Source organism: Ostrea edulis, chromosome 3 (assembly GCF_947568905.1).
Source record: "Ostrea edulis chromosome 3, xbOstEdul1.1, whole genome shotgun sequence".
NCBI lineage: Eukaryota > Metazoa > Mollusca > Bivalvia > Ostreida > Ostreidae > Ostrea > Ostrea edulis.
The window spans coordinates 79,565,305-79,578,683 of NC_079166.1; the positions used below are offsets into that span (position 1 = coordinate 79,565,305).

General features: G+C 35.0%; 1 protein-coding gene and 1 long non-coding RNA gene across 5 annotated transcripts in view; one reads left to right on the forward strand and one right to left on the reverse strand.

Moving 5' to 3' along the window:
* Positions 1–13,379, reverse strand: part of LOC125676169 (probable serine/threonine-protein kinase pats1) — a 225,785-nt gene that overhangs the window by 82,090 nt on the left and 130,316 nt on the right. The window lies entirely within an intron of this gene.
* LOC125676173 (uncharacterized) lies at positions 1,888–7,267 on the forward strand. Of its 4 annotated transcripts, none has more exons than XR_008801290.1 (8): positions 1,888–2,097; positions 3,886–3,957; positions 4,200–4,340; positions 4,809–4,894; positions 5,145–5,248; positions 5,603–5,888; positions 6,359–6,492; positions 7,135–7,264. It is a non-coding gene; the product is annotated as an uncharacterized LOC125676173 (long non-coding RNA). The 4 variants fall into 4 exon arrangements; XR_008801291.1 differs by lacking the exon at positions 1,888–2,097 and adding an exon at positions 3,030–3,658 and having other exon boundaries at positions 7,135–7,265; XR_008801289.1 differs by lacking the exon at positions 1,888–2,097 and having other exon boundaries at positions 3,029–3,957; positions 4,809–4,912; positions 7,135–7,267.

Below are 13,379 nucleotides of genomic sequence, written 5' to 3' on the forward strand. Positions count from 1 at the left end.
GTTCAGTTTCGCAAGCGTTAACTAACGATGTTAAGAAATAGGCCTGCGGGTCTCATGGCTCACCTGAACAGTTGGGTTATTGTTGCAATCTATAACATTTTTGTCAAGAAACTTTTAATAAGACATCTAGAACAAAAGTTGTTCAGTTTTGCAAGATCTTTCGAACAATATCATGAAAAACGCGAACGGACCTCATGGCTCGCCTTAACAGTTTGATTAGTGTCACAATTACTAACTTTTTTCTCGAGAATCTTTTGATTAGACCTGTAGAACAAAAGTTGTTCAGTTTTGCAAGATCTTTCAAACGATATCAAGAAAAAGTCCCACGGGCCTTATGACTCGCCTTAACAGTCTGATAAATGTCGCAATCAATAACTTTTTTCTCAAGAAAATTTCCATACGACATGTAGAACAAATTTTCTTTAGTTTTGCGAGAAATATCTAGAATGATATCAAAAATAGGCCTCCGGGCGACATGACTCCCCTGATCAGTCGAATTTGTATTGCAGTAAATAACATTATTAACTTTTTTCTCGAAAAAAGGCTGACCCCTTTAATTAGTGGACGAGAGGGGCAGAGAGTCTTTAATTTATAACACTTAAATGATCAATATTTGTAAATCATTACCGAAGGTAAATTGTACGTCTAGACAATATATTTGTATCATTATTTATGAAGGAAAATTTCAGTCAAATTCTTTATCTCATCACATCTAAAATTGGACGGAAGACCCACTCGTTGCTCGCAACGAGATCGCATCTAGTTATGTCTCCGAACACAAACTGTCGGAGACATATTCTTTTTGCTCCGTTTCTTATTATTAGGGTCTTCCGAGCTTCCTTCGGAAGACCCTTCTGTTATTCTACTGTTTCTTCTTCTTATTATTTTTTCCCGCTTTTTTTGTAAAGGCGATTTCTCGGAAACCTTTTATCTGATTATTATGAAACTTTCAGTGTAGATACATTGCATTAAGACCTAAAATAAATTTTTCAAATTTTTGATATATACCTCCGTTTACGAGTTATTGCCCTTTAATTTAATTTCGGGGGTCTTTTGTCCAGCAGAAATCTCAGGAACTACAAATGATATCAGCAAGAAAATTGGAGAAAATGTAGGTAAGGTATTGTAGTTGTGCAGGAAGTTAAAATTATTGGCTAAACTTTTTAACTTCAGAAGCTATGTGATGGCAAATTTTGAGAATTTTTCCCCATAGAATTTTGTTGCTTTTTGTGTAATATCTTTTAAGCTGGTATTAATTTGGTAAGACATATAGAACAAAAGTTGTGTGTAATTACAAGAGCTTTCGAATGAAATCAAGAAAAGGGGCTGGCCCCTATATTTAGGGGTCAGCAGCTCATAAACGTGTTTTTTAATATTTAAAAATGTTGACATATATTGAAAAAGTTTGAATGAAATAATCTTTAGGATATCAAATCTTGTCATTTGGTATGATAAGAAACAAGCTTTGTGCTATATTTATTTCTATTTCATAAAAGAAATGTGTGAGAATCGTACAGGAACAAGTTGTCTGTACAAGCCCGCCAAGCTGTTTCGGGGCCTCATGCTTGTGTAGTGCTTAGATAGTTGATTTAGATACATTGTTTTGATTCGACTTCTCTTTTTTAATTTATTTAAATAATTAACAAAATGCAATGTTTTTACACGATGAACTGTTAAACATCATGTATGTATGTATGTTATCAGTGCAGAGTAAGTCTTTACGGGGCCTCCTGGATGTAAACATTCACGAGAGGCATTGTGGGAAGGCCAGAGAATGGCGAAATCAAATTGTGATGTGTACATTTTATCATCGTATGTAGACATGTTTATTCATTGTACAGCTACGAGCACATGAACTGCCCTCGATTACGCACTTGGAGTATTAGTCAATACTAACGAAGGATATATTGTTGTCTGAATCGTTTACCATGTTTCGACTACGAGAAAATTCTGACGGTCATATTTGCAATGGATTGATAAACACATAAAGATACAGTGCAGATATATTTATAAACTGTCCTCAGTGATATTGTAACTAGTAAGGAAAAGTTAATGGTGACACTTTAATGTGTGATGGAATTGGACGTTGCTAAAACGGTTAGAACGTTTTACTTATCTAAAATCCACACAGACAGATAGGGTGGTATTAAAATGTCAGTATTTTGCGTACACGCACACTGATTTTTATTTAATGTCGATTTTTTTAAAAGTTTGTTTTTAGTGGGAGAGGTGTATTTGTTTGTTAAAATTCCCTCGTGAAATTTTCATTCATGGACTCCACCAATGCTATTAGGAGAGTGCAAATTTAGATTTATTCTCTGCTGTCCTAGGTTCACTGAAAGGGAAGATCTTTTTTGCGTGACATGAGACCTTGTTTATATGCTCGGTCTTCATTCACTCAATGACAAAATGCATTCGCATTATAAGGAGTAGTCCGAAATATCTGACGTTTTCCAGGCTTTTTTCCGATTTTGATATTTAATGTGCAATTTATTTAAATAATTAACAAAATGCAATGTTTTTACACGATGAAATGTTAAACATCATGTATGTATGTATGTTATCTCGGACTATGTAAGGAGTCCCTTATTTCATGACTCTTGAAAGATACTGTCTAACCACTTTACCACTTTTGAATGAAGATAAAAGAATTTGTTACAAATCCGTATTAGTCTTTTGTCTGTCATTCTTTAAACAAAATATGCAAAAGTTCAACAATACACAGGCTAGAATACTATAAATATTGTTTATGTTGAATGGTTACTAAGTCGTTTTGTCCCAAAACGGAAATGTCCCATGCACAAACGTTCCAAAAAAAATTTCAGGGTCAACCAAGTTCATGTAGTATTGCCCACCCCCCTCCCCCAATTTTATTCATAAGTGCCCATAATACATATTCTGAGCACTCCAAATCTGTGATACCTCTGACTCTTACCCCGCACATGTCACAATATAAAAGCAGGGGTTAGAGTTTGAGGTATGTTGGATTAGAGCACTCCAAAACTTAAACAAGCATATTCTGGAATGAATACATGAGTTGCAAACATTTGTTTACAAAATTATATCATATGGATAAATTTGTTTGTCAAGAGAAATTTTTTTAACCTTGGTATAGTGTTGAGTCATAAAGTTTAATGTTTAAAAAAAGGTGACCATAATTACCAAAAAAAAAAGTTTTCTAAGCCATTATTACCTTTCTCAAATGTCATAAATGTTGAAATATTTTATCTTTAATGATTTATAAGCTAGCCTCTAGAGTTAAATTATTCTCTCAGTCATAAATGCACACTTCATGCTGCCAAAGTTCACAATTAATATACACTTAAAGGTCTTACGCAAGGAAATAGCCAATCAAAATGATTTAATCAATTGTAGTTCTATATGTAATGGTTTGGGCCGTGGATATCGGCCTGGGTAGCTCAGTCAGTAGAGCACCTGACTAGTGATGCAGGGGTCCCGGGTTCGATTCCCGGTCCTGCCATACATTTTCTCATTTCCTGTTACAGATTTGGTGCCGTTGACCACCCCTGGACTTGGAGGTGAAAGTCCTCCCAGGGGCAAATAAGAACTTGGGTTGCGTCTTCGAGGGCGAAGACAATTTAAGGAGGGAGGAATGTAATGGTTCTGGCCGTGGATATCGGCCTGGGTAGCTCAGTCGGTAGAGCACCTGACTAGTGATGCAGGGGTCCCGGGTTCGATTCCCGGTCCAGCCATACATTTTCTCCTTTCCTGTTACATATATATAGAGAGACAATTTCTTTTCCTTTTCTTTTCTTTTTTGGCATCTTATTTTAGGCCTACAGTATTAATTTTAGGCTCATTTACTAGGAATATTATAACTTTATTGGAATTGTCCCACTGAACTAAAGGGAACTCTTTTTTCAGGTGCGCATGATGCAACTTCCTGGATGGTGTGTAGTCTGTTTGTCAACATGTGAAACCCACGTGTATTTTGAGGTAGGTGTGTTTACTGTCAATTTTCTCTCTTAAATGCCGCATAAGGCGTCTTTTTTCTGATCTCAAATTTTTGCCCAAGAATTAATCTTTATTTTCTCTTTCATTAATTATCTGATGACAGTCTATTTAATTAATTAATTTAATTAAAGCTATATAGTAACATATAGTGAAATTATTTCCTTGTGTGAGACCTTAAGAGTAACAGGTAACGTTCATTTTGACTGCAATTTCTCTGATTTCAGGAGTAGCCTCCCCTGTTAAAGATCAATAATGGTGGATAAACAATGCAGGATGCTGTCATGTCATCAACAGAGAGTTTTGACACCCGTATACCCGTATTTCTACCAATCACCTCTGTAACCTTTGTTGTGTTCATCAGACAGGTAAGAAATACATGATAATTATTTTAAATAACTTTATTAAAATGAATAATAAAAAATAGAACAAATTTACTTGTACAGACTTCCTCGTATAAGAAAATGTCACATTTTACAATACGATTATACATCATTTATACATATCCTCATAGACGCAGTTGAATAGAAACAGTACATGATAAAACATAACATTTATTACATGCAACACAATTGACAGAATATGTATTAAATACAAATTTCATACATTTAAATTACATACACAAATGATACACATCATCAATGCCCCCGGCATTTTTTTCACACTTACAACTTCCTTTTTAATTTTGGATCTGTTAGTTATTTACTGTAAGTGTCTTTTGATTTTTTATCTTAGAGCTGATATCTCTTAGATCTGTAGTATTTTCGTTGATATTTATATTTTAAAAGTTTTTGTTTCATCTTAAAGTAATTTTGCCTATTTTGTTGTTGTTTTAGATGATGGACCACTCTACTTCCTTTTACAACAGGTGCCCCTACAGATTCACAAAGCTCCAATGTTGATTTTCCATGACCCCCATTCAGTGAGTGCACAACTTTATGTATTCTACTTTCAAAATTTCTACTACTTGTAATACATTTTGGATTTGATTTTTAATATGTCCTAATCATAGATTCAGATTTTTGTGTAGAAGTATGATATTTAATTTTATCAAGATTATTTGGTCCTAAAGTCAAATTTATACAGTCTTTTAACAAACATTTGTCTTCTTCTGTCATGTTTAATTCAAAGTCACTAGGCAACACTGAAGATTTTCACTTCTTGCTTTTCAGTCCGCGACAGGAAAAGGAATGAAGTTGACAGGATTTCCCGCACTGTCCTTGGTAGCAGCTTATGATAGAATGGACAGCAGTAGACATAGCCCGCTTCATCAAAGGTAAGTCTCCGGAGTAGTGTTTGTAGCAATTCTCGTACTCCGTCCTACTTCGAAGTTTCAGATCTAAGGCAAATCTCTGCATGTATTCTTTTATGGCTTTGGATCTTCCGGGAAACATGTGATTGCTGAACAGTGCCTTAGCTGTCTGTTTTCTTTGAGAGTCAAAGAAATGACGCAAGTCTTTAAGGTTTTCGATGACCTGTTCTTGTTTTTCAGATGCCCCGGATGCAGCGGCACTATCCCCATCACTGGTATAATGGGAAATGTCTAGTGGACGGTCATCACCCAGCCTGCCTTATTTTCTTCATGCTGGTTTTATTCACATCTGTGATAATTTTTCCCACTTTGTTGCAGGTCTGTTGCATGTTGGTAGCTAATGCTGGTTCAATATTTGCGCCAAGAAGCATACCACGCATACCCTCTGTAGTAAGGCTGGTACCCATGTGACCGACAGCCATAGCCACATTTAGCTGTGCAGTTCTGCGTCCCCTTCTGGATCTCCCCACCTCTTCATACAGCTTTTCACGGCGACTTGTATAGTGGCACTTCTTACATCGGATGGAAAGGATCCATGCCAGGCCTCGTTTTTCCTCCCCATACTGGTTCCAGTCCAGTGAACCATTACAGTCTGGAAACTTCTGTGAGTGTTCTTTAAATGCATTATTCCACAATTTAGCAGTCTTCGCTTGGTGAAGTACTTTGTATGGTTTTGAGTTTGGGTCATCTGAACAGCGTCCATGTTGGAGTCTACAGGCTGGACTTCACTTGGTCCGGGTCGCAAAATCTTCATTTCACTGCTTCGGCTCTCAGCATCGGTAACTGCAAACATTCCATTCTTCTGTGGCCATACAACATCCTGAAACTCTTCTTTACTTAGCCTTCTGATGGGTACTAGAGATTGGACTGAGCTGGTGGTCTCTGTACTATGCTGGCCCTTGTTGTGAGGAATACTTCCTTTTTTGAATTGATGTTGATGCAACCACTTTGGTCCCTTCTTTGTCATGATTATTATTTAACTGTACACTTGCAGACCTTTTCTAAGAATATGCTATTGTGTTGTGGTGTGCATGTTTATGTATTGTAAATTTTTATCTTGTTTATTTATTTTAGAGCTGCCTGGTCTTCTAAGAGAAACTTCATTCTTTGATGACTGATGGAAAAGCCTCATCACTCCCTACTGCTAAAGAACCACTTATCTTAATCACCAGCCATTTATCAGTGATCACTGTTATCAAAGCTCCATGGTACGTCATTGAAGTCTTTCTTGGCACCATTTTTTCCAGTCCCTGACTTTGTTTAGAATTAAGATTGACAATTTTTTGCTAATTACTTCCTTATAAATCAGTAAACTTCCTGTTTCTTAGTTAATTAGGGCTTGTTAATTAGAGTTGAAAAAACTTTTATGCAGATGGACACAAACTCCAACATCTCAGCTTGCATATCATTCCAATTTTTTTCCTAAATAATTCACCCATTAGATTTTTTTGTGTTTTGAAAATGATATACTGGAGATCAATTTGACCAGAAATTTAGCCTAAAATTCTGCAATCTGTTTGGAAGAGTTATCTCCTATTTTTTCATCCCTTAGGGTCAAAAATAGATTTTGATGCACTAGTATATGAGAGATAAATAACTAATAGACATTTTTCTGCAAATTTCATTTAATTTCATTAACTTTTAGTCATCTTAAAGGTCTTACGCAAGGAAATAGCCAATCAAAATGAACTTAGTCAATTGTAGTTCTATATATAGAGAGAATTTCTGGGTTTTTTTCTTTTTTCGGCATCCTATTTTAGGCCTACAGTATTAATTTTGGGCTCATTTACTAGGAATAATATAACTTTATTGGAATTGTCCCACTGAATTAAAGGGAATTCTTTTTTCAGGTGCGCATGATGCAACTTCCTGGATGTTTGTCAACATGTGAAACCCATGTGTATTTTGAGGTAGGTGTGTTTACTGTCAATTTTCTCTCTTAAATGCCGCATAAGGCGTCTTTTTCTGATCTCAAATTTTTGCCCAAGAATTAATTTTTATTTTCTCTTTCATTAATTATCTACTGAGAGTCTAGTTACTTAATTAAATTAATGAAAGCTATATAGTAACATATAGTGAAATTATTTCCTTAAACATGTTAAAAAAACTTTCCCTTGACAGTCGTGTCGGAAAGCAAAATCCATTTTGATTAGTTTAACAAAATTGTTGTCAGGATTCATAATTAGTCAGTTCTTTAAACATGTTAAAAGTAAATATTATACTGTGCTAGTTATGTGCATTCATTTTTTGAAATTATGAAAAAATTCTCCATATACCCCAAAGCATTACTTGAATTGCATTACTGTTTTTAACAGCTTGTACTAAATATCTAAGTGAAATACATGTACTTTTACATAAAAAAAAATAGTGAATGGCTCTGAACACATGGTTTATAATTTATTTATCTATTAAAATCAAGAATTTTCATATTTGTTTTACGTGCGACAGTATGTCTCCAGGTTAAGTGATTGTGTAGATTGATTCCCAGCATAACGATGATTTGCCAAAAGAGCATATGAATAGAAAATTGGTGATGCTTAAAAATATCAGCAGAATACAGAAATTAAGAGACACAGATGGACAAAAACCCTCTATCTAATATAATTTACATATTAGGCCTATACAACTAGAACATGTAACAAGTGAAATTTAAATGCATGCATATATTTACTGTAAATGTATTATATTCGGCGTGTACGATATTTGGCGGAAATTGATTTTTGAACAAGTTAGCGTGAATTTGATTTAGCGAATTCCTTTTTGTTTTTTTATTTATGTGTAGAGTGTAAGACATTTAGCGTTGTATTTGAATGAGCGGAAGTTGCTTTCCGCCGAAGGCGCTAAAAAGAATGCACAACCAAATGTAACACGTTTACAGTATTAGAGCTGTTTTAATGTATACAATTGTGTATACATGGTTGCTTGTTTGTTGACTCAGTGTTTAGAACATGTACTACTATAATGTACATCTTTCATGTGTTATTTCAATGTGATGTTGAATCACATTTAAAATACAGCAAAGCTTTTACAGCCGAATCCTGTTGTTTCTTTTTTAATTATGTACAGTTTTGATTCCCAACAGATCAAAAAATAAACATAGAGAATTCTTCATTTCCTGTTATATTTATCTGAAATTTTTAAAGCTCACAGAAAAATTATTAGATTGTGATTTTTTTGTATTGAAGCAAATTATTTTAATTTGTTACTTTAATAAGAAAAACCAAGTGATGTTTAGGTCATCTGAGCCAGAAGCTCAATACTAAAAATAGTGTCAAAAATCAAAAGAATAATGACAAGTAAAAGTAAAAAATAAATATTAACACTGATATACACTTCATTTTCGGAAACACTGGTTCAAAAGGATTCATTTAACATTGAAATGCACATGAACAGTTATAATATCATTAATAGAGGGCCATGTATATCAAAAAACCAGCACCAAGACATTGACATGATCAACATTTACTTACAAAAGGGGAATTTAATGTAACAAAGAAAGATTGACCATGTATAGTGCTCATTTAAGATGCAGAGTTCCAACAAAAAGTTCTCATAACATATTGGTTAAAGGAAAAACAAGGTTGAAAGTCCAAACGAAAATGTTTGACCCCCATAAACTAATGATTAATTATAAATTTTGACAATTTCTAAGCTTATCCCTCAATCACACAGCTATTGTCCCAATAGCTCAGTCGGTTAGAGCGCTCCCACTGTGCTCAAAAGGTAAATGTTCAAATCCCGGCCTCAACTTGCCCAAGTTGATAAAAAATTATAGAAACCGTTCCATCGCCAAGAGCTCGATACTTTGAAGTGAATCATCCATTCAGATAAAGCCTGAAAATCCAAGGCCCACTGTTATGGCCAATGTTGGCCATCATTCACAGTTAAATGCCCCTAATTACCAAGTAAAGGTCTAAATTTGAAGCCAATCACCAGTATATGGTGATGTCTCCACATGATAAAAAAATTCTCAAAGGAGACAAAAACAACATAAAATCAATCACACAGCTATGAAGGAAGACCCACTCGTTGCTTTGCAACGAGCTTTGCTCTAGTTTTTATTATTATTAGGGTCTTCCGTCTTCAGCGGAAGACCCTTCTATTATTCTATTGTTGATTTTTCACTTTTCTTATTAGGGTCTTCCGTCTTCAGCGGAAGACCCTTCTATTATTCTGTTGTTGATTTTTCACTTTTCTTATTATTATTATTCTTTTTTTTTCTCCTTACCGATTTTTGTGCAGAAGATTTCTCGGAGATGGCTGGATCGATTTGCTTCAAATTTTCAGGATTGATGCGTTGCCATTTGAAGTTTTTACCGCCGTTTCAATTTTCGAAAAATCACTTCCGGTTGGAAGTTATCCCCCTTTTATCGATTTTCAGATGACCATTTTGTCCAGACAAAAACTCAAAAACGATAAAAATTAGAGTGCTGAAATTTTCAGTGATGTTAGACGACATGTTGTAGTTGTGCACCTGGGTTTTAAAAATTTCCGGAAGGGCCTAGTATGGAAGCTCGGTAGGGGTCGAAAATGGAGTTTTAAAAAGTGTCCAATTTTTTTCCACGTTTTGAATCATAACTTTTTACTCGTAAATATTTTGTTTAGACATATATAACAAAACTTGTACAGTTTATTGAGATCTTTCGTGCCATATCAAGAAATGGGCTCATGGGCCTCATGGCTCGCCTGAACAATTGAATTTCTGTTACAATGATTAACTTTTTTCTCACAAAACGTTTGATAAGACATGTAGAATAAAAGTTGTTCAGTTTTGCAAGTTCTATCTAATGATATCTAAAAATAGGCCTCCGGGCGTCATGGCTCGCCTGAACAGTCGAATTTGTATCGCAATTAATAACATTAATAACTTTTTCCTCGAGAAACTTTTGACAAGACATGTAGAACAAAAGTTGTTCAGTTTCGCAAACGTTAACTAACGATGTTAAGAAATAGGCCTGCGGGTCTCATGGCTCACCTGAACAGTTGGGTTATTGTTGCAATCTATAACATTTTTGTCAAGAAACTTTTGATAAGACATCTAGAACGAAAGTTGTTCAGATTTGCAAGATCTTTCGAACAACATGATGAAAAAGGCCAACGGGCCTCATAGCTCGCCTGAAGAGTTTGATTAGTGTCACAATCAATAACTTTTTTCTGGAGAAACTTTTGATAAGACATGTAGAACAAAAGTTGTTCAGTTTCGCAAGCGTTAACTAACGATGTTAAGAAATAGGCCTGCAGGTCTCATGGCTCACCTGAACAGTTGGGCTATTGTTGCAATCTATAACATTTTTGTCAAAAAACTTTTAATAAGACATCTATAACAAAAGTTGTTCAGTTTTGCAAGATCTTTCCAACAACATCATGAAAAAGGCCAACATACCTTACGGCTCGCCTGAACAGTTTGTTAGTGTCACAATTACTAACTTTTTTCTCGAGAATCTTTTGATAAGACATGTGGAACAAAAGTTGTTCAGTTTTGCAAGATCTTCCAAACGATATCAAGAAAAAGGCCCACGGGCATTATGACTTGCCTTAACAGTCTGATAAATGTCGCATAATTTAATACTCGTAAATATTTTGTTTAGAGATATATAACAAAAGTTGTACAGTTTATTGAGGTCTTTCGTGCCGTATCCAGAAATGAGCCAATGGGCCTCATGGCTCGCCTGCACCATTGGATTTCTGTTACAATGATTAACTTTTTCCTCACGAAACTTCGATAAAACATGTAGAATAAAAGTTGTTCAGTTTTGCAAGTTCTATCTAATGATATAAAAAAAGGCCTCTGTGCGTTATGTCTCGCCTGAACAGTGGAATTTGTATCACAATTAATAACATTAATAACTTTTTTCTCGACAAACTTTTGACAAGACATGTAGAACAAAAGTTGTTCAGTTTCGCAAGTGTTAACTAACGATGTTAAGAAATAGGCCTGCGGGTCTCATGGATCACCTGAACAGTTAGGTTATTGTTGCTATCTATAACATTTTAGTCAAGACACTTTTAATGAGACATCAAGAAAAAGGCCCACGGGCCTTATGACTCGCCTTAACAATCTGATAAATGTCGGAATCAATAACTTTTTTCTCAAGAAAATTTTAATAGGACATGTAGAGCAAAATTTGTTCAGTTATGCGAGATATATCTAGAATGATATAAAAAAAAAAATAAGCCTCCGGGCGACATGACTCGCCTGATCAGTCGAATTTGTATCGCAGTAAATAACATTATTAACTTTTTTCTCGAAAAAAGGCTGACCTCTTTAATTATTGGCCAAGAGGGACAGAGAGTCTCTAATTTATAACACTTAAATGATTAATATTTGTAAAACATTACTGAAGCTAAATTCTACGTTTAGACAATATATTTGTATCATTATTTATGAACGAAAATCTCAGTCAAATTCTTATCTCATCACATCTAAAATTGGACGGAAGACCCACTCGTTGCTCGCAACGAGATCGCATCCAGTTATTATTAGTATTATTCTTTTTTTTTCTCCTTACCGATTTTTGTGCAGAAGATTTCTCGGAGATGGCTGGATCGATTTGCTTCAAATTTTCAGGATTGATGCGGTGCCATTTGAAGTTTGTATCGCCGTTTCAATTTTTGAAAAATCACTTCCGGTTGGAAGTTATCCCCCTTTTATCGATTTTCAGATGACCATTTTGTCCAGACAAAAACTCAAAAACGATAAAAGCTAGAGTGCTGAAATTTTCAGTGATGTTAGACGACATGTTGTAGTTGTGCACCTGGGTTTTCAAAATTTCCGGAAGTGCCTAGTACGGAAGCTCGGTAGGGGTCGAAAATGGAGTTTTAAAAAGTGTCCAATTTTTTTCCAAGTTTTGAATGATAACTTTTTACTCGTAAATATTTTGTTTAGACATATATAACAAAACTTGTACAGTTTATTGAGATCTTTTGTGCCATATCAAGCAATGGGCCCATGGGCCTCATGGCTCGCCTGAACCATTGAATTTCTGTTACAATGATTAACTTTTTTCTCACGAAAATTTTGATAAGACATGTAGAATAAAAGTTGTTCAGTTTTGCAAGTTCTATCTAATGATATCTAAAAATAGGCCTCCGGGCGTCATGGCTCGCCTGAACAGTCGAATTTGTATCGCAATTAATAAAATTAAGAAGTTTTTCCTCGAGAAACTTTTGACAAGACATGTAGAACAAAAGTTGTTCAGTTTCGCAAGCGTTAACTAACGATGTTAAGAAATAGGCCTTCGGGTCTCATGGCTCACCTGAACAGTTGGGTTATTGTTGCAATCTATAACATTTTTGTCAAGAAACTTTTAATAAGATATCTATAACAAAAGTTGTTGAGATTTGCAAGATCTTTCGAACAACATTATGAAAAAGGCCAACGGGCCTCATAGCTCGCCTGAAGAGTTTGATTAGTGTCACAATTACTAACTTTTTTCTCGAGAATCTTTTGATAAGACATGTGGAACAAAAGTTGTTCAGTTTTGCAAGATCTTTCAAACGATATCAAGAAAAAGGCCCACGGGCCTTATGACTCGCCTTAACAGTCTGATAAATGTCGCATAACTTTATACTCGTAAATATTTTGTTTAGAGATATATAACAAAAGTTGTATAGTTTATTGAGGTCTTCCGTGCCGTATCCAGAAATGGGCCTATGGGTCTCATGGCTCGCCTGAACCATTGAATTTCTGTTACAATGATTAACTTTTTCCTCACGAAACTTTGATAAAACATGTAGAATAAAAGTTGTTCAGTTTTGCAAGTTCTATCTATAGATATAAAAAAGGCCTCCGTGCGTCATGGCTCGCCTGAACAGTGGAATTTGTATCACAATTAATAACATTAATAACTTTTTTCTCGAGAAACTTTTGACAAGACATGTAGAACAAAAGTTTTGCAAGCGATAACTAACGATGTTAAGAAATAGGCCTGCGGGTCTCATGGCTCACCTGAACAGTTGGGTTATTGTTGCAATCTATAACATTTTAGTCAAGAAACTTTTAATGAGACATCTAGAAAAAGGCCCACGGGCCTTATGACTCGCCTTAACAATCTGATAAATGTCGCAATCAATAACTTTTTTCTCAAGAGAATTT